This window comes from Tamandua tetradactyla, chromosome X (assembly GCF_023851605.1).
Source record: "Tamandua tetradactyla isolate mTamTet1 chromosome X, mTamTet1.pri, whole genome shotgun sequence".
Lineage (NCBI taxonomy): Eukaryota > Metazoa > Chordata > Mammalia > Pilosa > Myrmecophagidae > Tamandua > Tamandua tetradactyla.
Window position 1 is genome coordinate 156,275,684 of NC_135353.1, and position 16,886 is coordinate 156,292,569.

Here is a 16,886-nt window from a genome sequence, read left to right on the forward strand (position 1 = left end):
AAATAACCCTAAAGAGTGAGAAAAAGATCAAAGGTGATCATGGAGTTATACAGAGAAGGTGGGGTTTAACAAATGAGTATGAGTGCTGAATCAGTATACTGATATTTGTTTTAGTCTCCAGTACCTTAGAGCAGCTAGAAATAAAAACCTAAAATTGTGCAATTATAATTCATACCAAACTCTGAAATCTGTTCCACAACTAATTGTTGCAATCTACTTCAAAACCTACTGTTCTGTATATATGTTATTTTTCACAAAAAAGAAAAAAAGAGAAGAGTATAATAGAGAAGATAGGATTTAACAACTGAGTATGACTATTGAATCAACATACTGATATTTCTTTTGGTCTCCAGTGTCTTGGAGTAGCTAGAAGAGAAAAAGAAAAATCATGGAACTGAAACTCATACCAGCTTTAAAATCCATTGTATAACTACTTGTTAAAATGTACTTGGAAATTTATTGCTTTTCTGTATATATGTTATATTTCACAATAAAAAGAAAAACATTAAAAAAAAAAAAAAAAAAAAGACCCTGGGTTAAGAAGATGAAGAGAGAAGCTACAGAACGGGAGAAAATATTTAACTATATAGCCAACAAAGTACTTGAATCTAGAATAAAGAATTCCCTAAACTCAACAGTAATAAAACAAAAAATCCAATTTGAAAATGGTCAAAAAACACAGATATTTCACTGAAAAGGATATATAGACAGCAAATAAATGCAAAAATGTTCAATATCATTAGCCATTAGAGAAATGCAAACAAACTATGAGGTTTACCATATACCTACTAGAACAGATAAAATTAGAAAAACAAAACAAAACAAAAACAGCGACACCACTAAATGTTGGTGATGATGTAGGGAAAGTGAATCACTCATATATTTCTTATGGGAATGTAAAACAGTATAGCCACTCTAGAAAAGAGTCAGGCAATTTCTTACAAAACTAAACATGCAACTACCATACAAAAGAACTGTTCTGTATCTTGACTATGGTTGTCACACAAATCTACACTTGCGATAAAATTACATAGAACTAAGCAAACATGTACACACACACAAGTGAGTATGTATGAAACTGATGAAATCAGAGTAAGATCAATGAATTGCAGCAATGTCAGTAAAATAGTTGTGATATTAGTATAATTATGCAAGAGGTTACTATTGGGGGAAACTGGGTGAAGTGTAAACAGGATCTCTCTATATTTCTTACAACTGCATTTGAATCTGCAATTATTTCAAAACACAAAGTTTTTTTTTGTTTTAAAAGCAAGCTATATGTAAAAATGTGAAAATCAATGTGAAACAGGGAGTGACGATGGCAGTGTCCAATCTGACTTCAAGGTTTAAGGAGTTCTGCAGTGCCCAACAAGCACACATATCTCATTAGTAAATAACTGTGATTATTCCTCACAAAAAGGCTGTGAAAAGGAAATGTGAAAAACTCCTCATTTATCTGAGAGGCTGGACTTTACAAAAGAAACCGTTTAAACTGTTAACACAAATGCTATAGATTGGCAGGTAAAACATTTAAGTTGCCCCTACTTCTTGCCCCAGTGTCCATATGGAGGGAGGAAGCCTCTAAGAAAGATCAGAGAAGTCATAAAGAAAAAAGAAGGTACTTTTTTGTTTTTTGCACATCTGAAAATAGTAAGTATATCTGTGGATCCTGGTACAAATAATTTAAGATGTTATTACTGAAGTCTTCTACAACTTAGTCACCACAATTTCCTTTCTAAAACTCTGATTCTAGTGTATTTTGCTTAAATTAAGATGTACCAATGAACAGTTCAAAAGTCTAGGAAAGACTAGTACAGCCAGAAACTCCCAGAGGAGGCAGACACAGGGGTTACTCTCTTAAAACTTTGACTAAAGAATACTCTCCAGAACACATGACTTGGTGGACGAAGTCTACATAGTATGCAATAAAATTGAATGACAGTAGTTTAACATGGAAAATCAAACAAATTAGTATTTCTCATTGTACAAAACTGTTTATATAGCTGCTATGCAAGAACAAAATTATCAAAGTCAGCATTTTCACCAATCATGTGTGAGGAGCTTAAAAAAGGCATCTGAAAAAACTGGTAGATTTTTTTAGCGTACATTTCAAATAAATTGGTTACATGTGCGCTACTCAATCCTCTTTAAATCTCTCTTGCATTCTAAATAAAATCTTAGTACAAACACTGAAGCTACTGGTCACCCCAAAAGACCAACTATCAAACTCATAATGGAATACACTTTCTGAATTAATGAGTATTAAACAAGGTAAAGCCAAGGAATACTAGTTTTCACAAAACACATGTAAGGACATTTAATTGCCCAGCTCTAAGCATTTAAGTCTTTCACATTAATAAAAAAAACCTGTTTCCAGTACTAAAATTCTATCAGTCAAGTATCAATAATTATATTTCAGAAAAAGGATATTATTCATGTCAACAATAGCATCTCTGCTATATTCTAAAAAAAGGAGGAAAAAGAAAAAAAAAAAATAACAGAGACAGTATCCCTAATAGAATACATGGGAGGTGGGAGGTATGGGGGGAAGATGTCTTACTTTCATAGAAGGAATAATGTTAACACCATTCTTGTCAGAATACAAAACCCATGAGAAAGGCTCAAATGTGAACACTCTGTAGGCATTATTTAAAATCTATGTTCATGAGTTTTAAGACTGCATGTGCGTATACCAATACATAGGAAGTAAAACATACTCCTACATACACATCACAAATAAGTGATATTTAAATATTGAGCAGGACTTATCTCCCAGATTCTAACTCAAAGAATGTCAAGTGATAGCCAAAATGTTTTAAATAAATGTGAAGAGTGAGGAATGATGACAATAAAATGGTGTTAATGATGTGATGCAAGTGGATATTAAAATAAAACAAACAAAAAAACAAGTACACAGGCTGCTTGAGATTTGCAAATGCATGGAGTCTTTCTGTGGGCCTTGTCTGAATAACTGATATAAAGACAAAAAGTATAGTAGCAAAAGTTCATTGATGCCTAGAGGGTTAGATCTAAAAATCTTACCTTCAAGGTACAAATTTTAACGGGGGAATGTTTTAACAGGGATATAAGGATGATCCCAGTTCTTTCACTTGTGGAAAAGAAATAAAACGAAGGAATTATTTTTTCTGGTCAAAAGTTATTCAATTTCTTGGTAAAACAAACAAATTTAGTTATAAATAAAACTCAGTCTTTCACATACAGAGACCATTCTAGGGGAACATGGGGGAGAGAAAGGTCTCAGCTAAGTATCACCTAATGCAACTTTTATTTAGAATTTAAGCTCTTTGAATAAACTACTTTAAACACCAACGTGCACCTCCCTTAATCTTCTCTCTCCACCATCCTATCCCAGACACCTCCAAAAGAACCCTGGTACTCTAATTTCATTGCTTCCGCCAAGCCTCATGCTGAGGTTGTTTAGTACCACCTCCACTGGAATGAAGGTGCACTTTCTACTACACCTTTTTTTTCCTTTCACAACTGAATGGAATCTTATGATTTCAAGCATGAATTCAGATCTGTAGGTCATCAGGCTGAGTCTGCTACTGGTAAGACTGCTGACTCTAATGGAAGGCTGCTGATTCACATGGCTAGTGGCTATAGTCTGTACCCAGCAGCTAGGTCGTTTAGAATTCTGGCTATCATCAGAGTAATCGAAAAGTGTGCCTAGAAGTTAGAGATGGTGCTTCCTGCCTACCCCATTTGATTTTGCTATGCATTGTAATAAGAAGTCTTTCTCATTTCCTTATTTGTTGTCATTGTAGCAAGAAGAACTATTTCTGTCTCCTGTCATCAATTTGTCCCTGGAAAGAGACATGGACAACAGCAGAGCACTTGGCGAGGAGCAACTACTGAAATAAGCATATTTTGGAGATCCTCCATCTTTGCAGGGGTTCTGCAGATCTAGGTAAGGATCATTCTGTCCCTTCACACGATCTTTAATGCTCCTGAAGATGACATAAACTAATTCAATGATGGTCAAGGTGAGAGAAACCAAGGACACCGCCAGCATGAAGATGACGAACATGCTTTTTTTCCGTGGGGCGAGAGAGGAAGCAGTCCACTTGATGCAGGCAGGGCTCTCTTTTGCAAGTGTAAACTGCACTTAAGCTGAATCCATAGATGTACCACTGGATCAGCAAGAAGGCTACCTCAAAGACAGACTTGAAGAAGATGCTGATGATGTAGGTCTGGAGTAAGCTTCCTTGCATTTTCACCTCCCGGTATTCTTCAATACCATACTTGAGCTTCCTTATTTCAATTTCCTGCAAATGCATCTCCATGTTGACAGCATTGTTTTGGGCAACTCTGAGTTCCTCTTCTTTCCTGTTCAACTTCTCTTCTTTTCACATCACAGAGAACACATGGGACAAGTACAAGAGTGTGGGTACAGACACAGATATGATCTGTAGGACCCAGAAGCGCATGTTAGAGATTGGGAAGGATTTATCATAGCAGACATTTTCACAGCCAGGGTGTCAAGTGTTACAACAAAAGAAAAACTGCTCATCATCCCAGGCTGACCCAACTGCTATCCCCAGTAGCAGGATTCAGAAAATGAAAAGAACAGAGATAGGCTTGAACTTTGGCCTAAGGCACTCCAATCACTCACACTGCCTGGGTACTATTCTTTCACTTAAAAGAAGTGAAGTAGGCACGCCAAGTGACTACACTCCTTGGAGGATGAAGTTAAATGAAAAAGTAAGTTCAAGTACTCAGAACTCGGAACTTACTTTTTAAATTCTATTTAAAATTTAACAGTCTGCTGCTGTTTCGTACTTTCCTCACTCCTTTTCCCTTAATGAAAACAAATCACAGAAGCCTGGCAAAAGCAAAGGTAGATTCATTTTTATACATGGTGAGTAGATACTCTTAAATAAGAACATACACAAATCTCAAAGGGGGCAAGTTATATAAATGGGAGAACAAAATAGACAAATCTAAAGGTCTCCTTCAATCCCAGAATAAAGGAAACTCTAGAAACAATGCCTCAAAGACAGAAGCTGAATTAACAATCAATACTTGTATGTTGATTGATTCATCTTCAGAAGTATCAGGGCCAACCTTTCTCAAATGAATAATGATATTCATTCATCCATTATTTATTAGGTGACTAGTAGGAGCCAGATACAGGCTCCTATTGGTAAGTAAAACAGACAAAATTCCTGTATTTGTAAGACTTAAAATCAGCTGCGGAAAACTCATAATTAAAAGTATGGTATTTTATTGAATCTAAGGTAAGAAAAATCATAAAATTCACCATTATTTTACTTACCATTCAGAAAGAAATCAAGGCGTTCAGTGTAAGATACACTTCGATTTCAAAATATGAAAATAAAATGTGCAACTTAGAATAAATGAAAAGGGCTAAAGGAACAAATGAAAAAAATTACAAATTTTAGTAAGTGCCAAGAAGGAAACAAATAGGAGACAGTGATAACAGAACAAAGCAAAAGAATCCCAGACCAGACAGGACAGAGTCAGCCTGGCAAAGAGTACGAAAATTGCTACAGGTGAAGGAAATAGCCTGTGCAAGGGTTTTAAAGAGAGAACTCCCTTTATTCAAGAATTGCCTTTATTCAAGGCAGGCAGTACGGTACTAAGGTAGTGGGCAAAGGAAGAGGCAACATGGTATGAGACTGAGGCTGTAAGGATGGGCTACTTCAGGTGAACCACCTAGCAGCACCAGGGAAGTGCAGGGGCAAAACTGAAAGAAACTGTGAACCTGGGGCTAAACTGACATGATGGGAAAAGTTACTGATAGCAGATCAGGAGCTATAGGGGACAGTGGGAGGGTTGGGGGAAGAGGATTGGATCAGATGTAAGGACGCATAGAATAGTACAGGGATGAGGATTCTGGTGATAATGGATGGCCAGAGTTATGGTGGTGACCAAAAAAAGAGGATGTCAAGAATGGTCAAGTTGTTCCTGAGAGTCTCTGGAAAAGGGAAGAGACCATGAATTCTGGAGCTGTGGTTCTGAATGTTTTGGGGAATGGAATGGCATTTTCCAAGGATAGCTGCTATCCCAAGAAGTAAAAAGTAGCAAGATGAAGATAAAAGAGAAATTACTGCTCCCCAGTTATCTGGGGATTGGAGGTCAGGTCCCAAGCAACAGGGGTTTCAATATAAATATTTATTTATTAAACATGGGGCATCTATCTTCAGTTGAATTGTTAGTTAAGATGAATAAGCTGATACACTGTGTTCATCTGTGTGGGTTTCCTTCTATGATATCATTACAATATGCCTAGAGTTGTAATAAAGTTTCAGGAGGAACATTACTGATACCATCCACTAATCCAACGAGGGTGAGTGGAATTTGGCTTGGCATGCAATACATGAACTGTGCCACTACTGACGACTTGCTATTCTTTATCTCCTTCCTTGCTGCAGCTCTGATCTCTCTAAGCAAAAGCATAGGGAAAGGTTTATGACTATTTCAGAGAATGCTAGACAAAGGGATCTTATCTTAAAATATATCACAGTTAACTGATTATTACAGGACAAAAAGAAATTATTTCAGGAAAAATCCTTTTAATACAGCATCAACTCATTGTAGAATAAATTTTAGTAAGTATTCTAAAAGAATTTTTATGGTATAAATATTCTAATTATCTCTCTTCAAAAGGAAAAAAATTAATCCCCAAAGATGGATATTATTTTAAACAGCAAAATTTAAAGAGAAAAAATATTTCCTAAAGTAAACAAGATATGAATTTACCAACTAACAAGCAATCTTACATAACCATACAACAAATTTGTTTCTTGGATTAAGGGCTGTTCCTCACAGTAGATTCAGTGAGAAAAACAAACCTAAAAAAAATTTCAAGGCTAATATAATTTACAATGTCTCTATCACCTGAAGTTGGATACAATTATTATCCAAGGATAAGAAATGAACTCTCCTAAAATGTAATCTTTGAGCAAGTAATCAAATTATAAGGCTTTAAAGCACACAGTACTTTCTCAGTTGCTTAAATAGGTCATTTTAGCCAAACATTCCTCTACCACACAGATGCTCAAAGTCCCCAAAATCTAGAGTTTATAATTAATATAATCTTCGAGGTTAACTGAAAGCAAACCATTGCCAGCATAAGAGTTCTCCATTTACTCTTACTAGTTTTTCAAATTTAAACAAGGCTTAGTCTCTAAAGATTTTTCAGAGTGCCTTAGAAAACTGAGTTACTTCTTCAAAAATAACTGGGGTGAAATAATAACAAGTGAAGGTTAAAGAATCCCCACGACTACTTTAGTATGGTTTAAAGGATGCATTTGCTAAAGCAGAAAAAAAAAATCAAATCAATAGGTGTAATGATTCTAGTTAATTTGGGGCAAAGTTATTAATGATTTCTAGAACTACAAGAAGGTCCTGAATTTTCAAAAAAAAAAAATTTTGCTCTGAAGAAGATTTTACTAAGCACATGAGAATATACAGATTTACAATACAAAGGGATGAAAATAATAGAATGAGTCAACTCAGCTAAGCAAATAGCTTGTAGGAAAGTTAAAAATTTCTTGTTGAACATTATTTTTAAACTGGACAAGCTATTTCCAAGTTAGAAATATAAACGTAGGACTTGGAGTTTCAGCTCTGACATGTAAAGAGCCTGGAAGTCCTCACTCTTGTCCTTATAATAAGAAAAAAGCTGAACAAATTGAAAAGTTCAACAACTTTTCTTAGACACATCTGAGAACTGAAATCACAGGGCAAAACCACAGCCCTAGAGAGACAGGCAAATATAGTGAACCATAGTCAAGACCAGCTTACCTGGAGCAGCTGCTGCTGGAATTGTACACTGGGAGAAGCCCTTAAAATGATATTCTGATGAACTGTTGGAGTCTTAATGTGACCAGCTTGAGAGAGATCTCCTGGGAGCCTAGTCTAAGGAGGACCTCCACGCTCTTATGGCTTTACCTCCAGGAACCTTACCAGATTCTGACTGTGAAGACCCAAGAAAAATCTCCTTCCCTCTTAAAGAGGAGGAGGAGAAGAAGCAACTAAGCCCAGGGGAAAAGTAACCATTCTGAAATAAACCCAGGACATTCTCCATAACAAAGTTCAACACACAAAGAGTATCTTAACCAGAGCCTTTCCTGTCCAGGGAGAAGGGCAATTAGCCAACTACAGCCTTTATAGACTTTTAATCCCCTCAGAGGAGGGGGTTAAAAAGACCAAGAAACATTTCTGAAGGTTATCCTTCAGAACTCATGTCAACCAAGACTTACATAAAATGCTTTCTCTTCACCTATCCCATGCTACCACCATGTTAACAGAGTTCTAGTACAATAACAGTGGATTAAAGAATCAGAAGGTACAGAATCTATTTAAGAAGGAGTTCTTAGGGAAAACGAAAGAGAACAGGGGAAGAAAGTAAACAAAAAACCCAATAGAAACCATAGGAAATTGAAGCCTTTGACACCCATAATCACATCAAACATTAAACACAACCTCCTCGTCAGATTAACATATAAGCGCACACTAGAGGCCAATTTACCTCAGTTACTATTACATGAACCATCATGTCTGACTTTCAAAAAAAAAATTACAAAGTATACTACAAGACAAGAAAAATAAGTCTGAAGAAACAAAGAAAGCATCAGAACCAGACTTGGATATGACACAGATTTTGGAATTATCAGATAGGGAACTTAAAATAACTATGACTAATATGTTAAGGGATTTAATGAAAAAGTAGACAATAAGCAAGACCAGAAAGGTAATATAAGCAGAGAGGTGGAAACTGACAAAAAGAATGAAAGAAAAAATACTTTAACAAAATGAAAGTGTCTTTATCACCTCATCAGTAGATTGGACACAACCAAGAAAAGAACCAGGGAGCTTGAAGAAATATCACGAGAGGCTTTCCAAATGAAAATGCAAAGAGATAAAAGAATGAAAAAAAAAGCAGAACAGAATATCAAGAACTACGGGACAATTACAATAAGTGTGACATACACATAATAAGAACAACAGAAGGAAAAGAAACAGAGAAAGGAGAAATATCTGAAGTAATAATGGCTGAGAATTTTCCAAAATTAATGACAGATACCCAAATTACAAATTCAGGAAGCTCAGAGAAAATCAAGCAGGATAAATAACAAAAAAAATGTTGCATATCACATTGAAACTGAAGAAAACCTTAAGTTGTGGGTGCATGGGAAAGGAAGACACCTTACCTATAAAAGATCAATAAGAATTACATCTGATTTCTCATCAGAAAACAGGCAAGCAAGAGAACAACAGAAAGAAATTTTGAAGAGATAGGGCAGGGTGAACAAACCAGAAGTCTTTATCCAGCAAAATTATCATTCAAAAGTAAGGTGGGCCATGGTGGCTCTGCAAGCAGAGTTCTCGCCTGCCAGGCCAGAGACCCGGGTTCAATTCCCAGTGCCTATCTATGCAAAAAAAAAAAAAAAAAGTAAAGGAGAGGGGGCAGGCAATGGTGGCTCAGTGGCAGAGTTCTTGCCTGCCATGCAGGAGACTTGGGTTTGATTCCCAGAGCCTGCCCATGCCAAAAAAAAAAAAAAAGTAAAGGAGAGACTTACACAGCATGACCAAAGACATCAACTAGTACTTGCTCTACTCTCTGTAACGGGGAAACAGCAGACTACAAGGGACTGAACTGTATCTGCCTCTTATTTCCAACAGACTCAAGTTCAACTTTCACTCATACAAAAAGCCAGGAAAATTTTATTAAATCCTTTTTTAAAAGAAATTAATATAAAATTACAGCCAAAAAAAAAGAACCTGAACTTTAGTAACACAGCTGGAACAACCTGCAGTGTCAGGAGAAAAGATTTAGTTTAGTTGATTTTCTGTGGGTGTTGGCTGTCTGATAGTTTCGTGGAGATGGAAGCTGCATATTTTATCGAAGGGACCGAGAAGCTGCTGGAGGTTTGGTTCTCCCAACACAAATAAAAGGTCTGAGGGTCTTCACACCATCTCAAGATCTGAGTGGGACATACATTTGAAGGAAGTGCAATGTTCACTCATAAGGGTGACAAAAACTGACAGGCAGGAGACCTACTCAGCAAGAGCAGCATGCTTGTCTCCAAGAGACCTTTCATTTTTGAAGACATGGTACCACCTTCTTACCAAAAGCACTGGTTCCCTGCTGAAGCTTGCTAGGGATTACAGTAGGTTTGACTCAATTCAAAGCTTCTTTTATTCTTGTTAAGAACTTCATGAAGCCTTCTAACCAAGGGTATCTACACTGGAATTTCCAGGAAGAAACAGAGTTTCTTATTCTAATTTTCCCAAATGGAGCAGCACATTGTATGGGACAGATGAATTCTAACTGCTGGGACTTGTATATTCTGGATTTCCCAGAGAGTCATGTAATCAGTCAGGCAGATCAAACTCTGGAAGTTCTGATGAGTGAGCTTGACCCGGCAGTTATGGACCAGTTCTATATGAAAGATGGTGTTACTGCAAAGGATGTCACTCGTGAGAGTAGAATTCGTGACCTGATACCAGGTTCTATCATTGATGCCACAGTGTTAAATCCTTGTGGGTAGTCGATGAATGGGATGAAATTAGATGGAAGTTGTTGGATTATTCCCATTACTCCAGAACCAGTATTTTCTTATGTTAGCTTCGAAACAAACTTAAGTCAGATCTTCTATAATGACTTGATCAGGAAAGTTGTGGAAGTCCTCAAGCCAGGAAAATCCGTGACCACTTTGCGTGTAAATCAGAGTTCTAAATGTTGCACAGTGCTTTCTTCGCCCTTGAAGATTGAAGGTTTTAAAAGTCTTAATTGTCAGAGTGCTACGTTCAATTATTACAACTTTATTTTTACCAGCTTTGCTAAGAATCAGCAATGACAGGAAAGTTGATTAAGAAAAATGAAGAAAAAAATTAAAAAAGAGAACACACATAGAAGAATATGGTGGATGCTTTCTAGATATTGATATCAGGGGCCATGCATTCCATAACCACCAACCTGTAGTTCCAGGAAGCCCTAGGTGTAATCATAGCATAATCACTTTGAATTGTTGTACACAATATTATATCAAGGAATTATATATCTTGCATGAATGCTCTCTTCTGTGTCTAAGGATTCTATGCCACTCTTGCTGTAAAATTGAAGAGGATGTGGAAAAACCCTTTTACTGTATGAAACTTTACAACACCTGTGACAACAATTCAATTTGGCTTATACATAGATAATATTTCTCCAGATATCATCCAAAACTCCCCACAGACAAGGCTTTTGTCCTCATTAGGTACTGGCTTCAGCCTAACCATCTGGGACTGTTCTATTAAATTGCTGCCTGAATTTTATATCCAGTTACCTCCAGGTTCTAGGATATATTCTCTACTTATGTTATTGAAACCAATTTATACTTCACACAGATGTTTTCTACAACAGCCATTAAAGTTTTTCTTCCATGAGTCAAGTCCTTTTAAGAAAATGATTGCAATTATTCATTTTGTGAATTATTTTAACATTATTGCTCTCTCCATTTGTACTCCTAACCTAGAGTTCCTTCCCCTCAGTCCTACCCCTACCCTCATCCCCCAAATAAAGCAGTACACTGTTAGGAAAAAAAAAGGTAAAGGAGAGGTTCGTGCATTTTTAGACCCAGCCACTTGAATTATAAAAATGGGTAAGATGTAGGTATGCCTAAGAGTTACTTCTGGATGACCTCTTATGTTGCTCAGATGTGACCTCACTCTCTCTAAGCCCATCTCTGCAAGTGAAATCATCACCCTTCCCTCTATGTGGGACATGACACCCAGGGGTGAAAGTCTCCCTGGCGGCATGGGAGATGACTCCCAGGGATGAGTTCGGCCCTGACACCATGGGATTAACAATTTCATCCTGACCAAAAGGAGGAAAAGAAGTATAACTAATGAAGTATCAGTGGCAGAGAGAGTTCAAATACAGTCGAAAGTCTACTCTGGAGGTCATTCTTACTCAAGCTTCAGTTAGACAGTACTACCTATCATAACTTGCCAAACCCCAACCAAAACCATTCCAGCCAATCTTAAAGAACACCTAGGACAACATATATATAAGATTCTACAAAGGTTCCATGCACTAGAGTAAACTTTTCAGAAACCTACAACCTCCAGATAGGTCCCTGGACCAGACAAGTCCTGAAACTGATGGGCCCAGCCTCTTCAGAACATCAGCTAGTAGTTCCATCTTCCTACCCCATATTATTGACAGCCCCTTCCAACATGGAAAAGTTAGAATGGCCATAGTCCAAATACCAAGATCAAAGGTGATGCTCGAGTTATACAGAGAAGACAGGGTTTAACAAATGAGTATGATTGCTGAATCATTATACTGACATTTCTTTTAGTCTCTAGTATCTTACAGCAGCTAGAAGTAAAAACCTAAAATTGTGGAAAGGTAACCCACACCAAACTCTGAAATCTGTTCTACAACTAATTGTGGTGCTGTGTTTGGAAATTTACTGCTTTTTTGTATGTATGTTATTTTTCACAAAACAGAAAAATGTTGATTGTGAAAAAAATATTTATTCCTTCCAGTCTCCAATGCTCTGGAGCAGCTAGAAGGGAAAATCTGAGATGATGGCATGGTAGCCCATGACAAACTCTGGGATCTGTCCTGTAACTACTTGTTGAAGAGTGCTTTGAAAACACTTGCTTTTTTTTCTTTCCTTGCTTTGTATATATATTATATCACACAATTTAAAAAGTCAAAAAAAAAATGGGTGCAAGGAATGATGTCATCAACATGACAACATAAACAGCTACTGAAAACCTCTCCTCAGAGATTCAGCCAAAAAAGGGAAAATTCTCATTTGTTCAGAATCCTGGAGGAAGGTACAAAGTAAAGAGGTCCCACCAATGTTGAATGGAAGAAAAAGAAAACTATCAGGTGGAAAACATACGTCCTGGACCAGCTGGTCCTCTCCTCTCCCCCTCACTTGGTCCCATGCATCTTGGTCCCCGAGGCAGCTATCTGGATCCCTCCCACATTCCATCGGGGACAGACTATAAAATCTCTCACAGCAGCAAGACAGAGCCACACTTATATCTGGGCACAATGAAACAAGCCCATAGAGACCCATAACAGCACGTAAGGTGCTTGGGAAGGTGGAATATAAAAGAGCAAAAAGAGAGGCTCCAAAATAGAGGAGCGGGGAGGGAATGGCAGATTCTTTCCCCAAAGCTGCAAGTAGTCAGGTAAAAGTTGTCTGAATCAACTGTTTAAGGACCCAGGAGACAGGGAGGACACTTCAAGGCCCCAGTCAGCCAGGGTTGAAGAGTCAAAAAAACCAGACAGAGACTGTATTTCTAGCTGTGGATCCTGGTGTCCATGCCCCACTACTGAGGGAAAGAGCAGGGGTAGGCCAGATCTTTATGTGGGAGGCAGCTGTAGACAGGGGCAGCTGGGGGAATCCTCCACCAAAAGGAAAGTGGGAGACACAGCCCCACATTGAGCCAGACTTTGGCCGGAGAAGGGAGGGCACAGGAACCCCACAGTTTCAGCCTCACCTGGTAAGACACTGTGAGATCCCAAGAGGTAAATGGCTTCTGAGGACCATTAAGTCACCGAACAGCCCCATCTGCTGGGCATGCAAGAAAATGCAGGTGAAAACTGCAAGGCATTTCAGGGACTCTCCAGACTTTATTATCCCAGGCCCATCAGAACCGGTTTGCATCCACAGAATCTGGAACAACTAATCAAGCATGTGCAAACAAATCTCCTGATTCAATTTAAAGAAATAAAGGAAATAAAAGAAATAAATGAAAATATGTATAAAGAGATAATTAATGTTAAGAATATACTAGAAGAGCATAAAGAATTTGAAAGACAAAAATAATAGACATCATAGAAATAAAATACACTGTACGTGAAATCAAAAATATACTAGATGTTCTGTAACTACTTGTTGAAGTGTGCTCTGAATGTTTTTTTTTCCTTTGTATATATATTTCATAATAAAAAACATTTAAAAATACACACACACACACACACATATACATACATACATTGGAGAATACATACAACAAAGGCATCCAGGGAATGATACCTTAATTCAAGGAAGGTCAATGGGTCAGGAACATCTCTGTCAAATGGGTAGTCACATGGTTGGCATCTGCTGGTCCCTTGCTCTTAGGCTCCATTGCTTTCAGCCTTTGTTCCGGGGGGGTTCCTCCTTTAGGTTCTCTGGGGCTGGACTTCATCTCTTGGCTTCTCTTGGCTCTCTCCAGGTTCTGGCTTACTTAACATCTCTGGCAATGTCTGCTGGGATCTGAGCATCTCCAAACATCCATGTCTCTGTTCTCCAAGTTTTGGCATCTGTGTCAGCTCTGCTCTTAAGTTCCTGAGGCTTCTATCATTTCTGACTCTCTCTAAAATGTTTCCACTTTTAAAGGATTCCAGTAAACTAATCAAGACCACCTGGAATGGGTGGAATCACATCTCCACTTAATAAAGGTCACACCCACAACTGGGTACGTTACATCTCCATGGAGATAATCTACTCAAAAGTTTCCAACCTACTGTATTGAATCAGGATTAAAAGAAACTGCTGCTCCCACAAGATTGAATCAGGATTAAAGCATGTCTCTTCTAGAGTACATGATTCTCTCAAACTGGCACACTACCCAACTATAGTTGGGAACTGCAGGGAAACATCTTCAAAAAGATGCTTTTTTTTTTTTTTTTCATAGCACTCTATTTGAGGGCTTTAGTTGATTTTTTAAGAGTTAGATATTGTAAAATATGCTTTCAATTTACTAAATATTTCATGTACTTTCTAACCATTTGAGATCTGCACACTCTCAGAACTCTAACATGTTATCTTTACATTTTGTAACTTTATGAAATACCCAGTTAAGACCCTTAGTATAATTCTCCTGAAGAAAATCAAAGGACCCCTAACTAATTTTTTTGGCTTGGGATCTTCTGTTATTTTATTTTCAATACCTGCCTTATTTTTAAAGTTTATAGACATTTTGCCTTGTTTCAAAAACATTTCAAAATTTTAGGTTCTTGGAAATTTTTCTAAAATATGTTTTTAATATTTGATTAAAAAAATTGGAAATAAAGCTTACTTCATTGTTGCTAGAAAAAATAGAAACTAGTATGGGTGAAGATGTGCTTTATAATAAGTTTCCAGCCTATCTCTTTTAGTTATATGTTACTTCATATAGGTGTATAAAAAGATGCTTTCTGAAAGTTAAGAGATTTCAGACAGAGCCGAGAGATTATCCTGGAGGTATGTTGGATTCTACGAAGCCAACATTACCTTGATACCAAAACCAGATAAAGATACTACAAGAGAAGGAGGAAAAATACTCAACAAAATATTTGCAAATCGAATTCAACAGCATATTAAAAGGATTATACACCATAACCAAGTGGGTTTTATCCAAGGTATGAAAGGGTAGTTCAGGGCAAGAAAGTCAATTAATGTAGTAACACAACATTAACTAATCAAAAGGGCCAAATCACAATCATCTCAACTGATGCAGAAAAGGCATTTGACAAAATTCAGTAGCCTTTCATGAAAAAAAAAAAGAAAAAGAAACACTTCATGAAGTAGGAATCAAAGGAAACTTCCTCAACATGGTAAAGGGCACATATGAAAAACCCATGGCTAACATCATATTCAATGGTAAGAGACTGAAAGCTTTCCCTTGCAGATCACAAACAGAACAAGGATGTGTACTATCACCACGTGTTATTGAAGACTGTGCTAGAAGTTCTAGGTAAAGGAGTTAGGCAAGAAAAAGAAATAAAAGGCATCAAAATTGAAAAGAAAGAAGTTAAACTGTCACTATCTGCAGATGACAGTCCCATGTTTAGAAAATCCTGAAAAAAAAAAATGACTTAAATATAAAAACCAATACACCATAAAACTCCTAGAAGAAAATGTAGGGAAACATCTTCAAGACCTAGTGATAGTATATGAAACCAAAAGGAAAGATAGACGATAAAGACCGAATAGTATCATCTAGGAATGCCTAGAGTATACAATGATAGTGACTAAATGTACAAATAAAAAATGTTTCTGCATTAAGAACAAAGGAATGTCAATATTGCACGGTGCTGAAAATAGATGGTCTTTCATATTGCAAAAATTCAACTTCTATGTGAGACTAAACCAAGCAACGTTTATTTGGTACAAAATTTACATATTGACCAGTGCATTTCCTAATTTAACTTATATGGTTTAATTGAACACCATAAGTACATGGAACCTTGAAAAGGGTATGAGATTTTATGGGTTTGTCCAGGTTAGAGTGATACCCCAATAAATACCAGAGTGAAAAGTATTTGCAAAGTCCCCTTGGGGAAATGACGAGAAAGGGGGAAAATTCACCTTCCCCATTTGGAGAATTCCTGATATCTCACAAGCAGTGGGGACAACCAAATCAATAGGCCGAGCCCTCAATCTTGAGATTTGTTCCTATGAAAATTATCCCCAAAAAGGATAGGCTAAGCCTACTTAAAATTAGGCCTAAGAGTCACCTCCAGAGAATCACTTTTGTTGCTCAGATGTGGCTTCTCTCTCTCTCAGCCAACACACAAGTGAATTCACTGCCCCCCCCCCACCCCACCCCACGTAGGACATGACTCCCAGGGGTGTAAATCTCCCTGGCAATGACAATTTCTGTCATTCTGGACAGAAATCCCAGAATGATCTGGGACTCAGCATCAAGGGATTGAGAAAATCTTCTCAACCAAAAGGGGGAAGAAAGAAATGAGACAAAATAAAGTGTCAGTGGCTGAGAGATTTCAAACAGAGTCAAGAGGTTATCCTGGAGGTTATTCTTACATGTTATATAGATATCCCTTTTTTAGTTTATGGTGTATTAGAGTGGCTAGAGGGAAGTGCCTGAAACTGTAGGGCTGTGTTCCAGCAGTCATG

The 16,886-nt window shown here is 37.3% G+C and overlaps 1 protein-coding gene and 2 pseudogenes across 6 annotated transcripts in view; 1 reads left to right on the forward strand and 2 right to left on the reverse strand.

Moving 5' to 3' along the window:
* Positions 1-16,886, reverse strand: part of CDKL5 (cyclin dependent kinase like 5) — a 259,957-nt gene that overhangs the window by 131,881 nt on the left and 111,190 nt on the right. The gene's annotated exons all lie outside the window — the stretch shown is intronic.
* On the reverse strand, positions 542-8,542 carry LOC143671042 (gap junction alpha-1 protein-like; annotated as a pseudogene).
* LOC143670739 (S-adenosylmethionine decarboxylase proenzyme 2 pseudogene) lies at positions 10,042-10,862 on the forward strand (annotated as a pseudogene).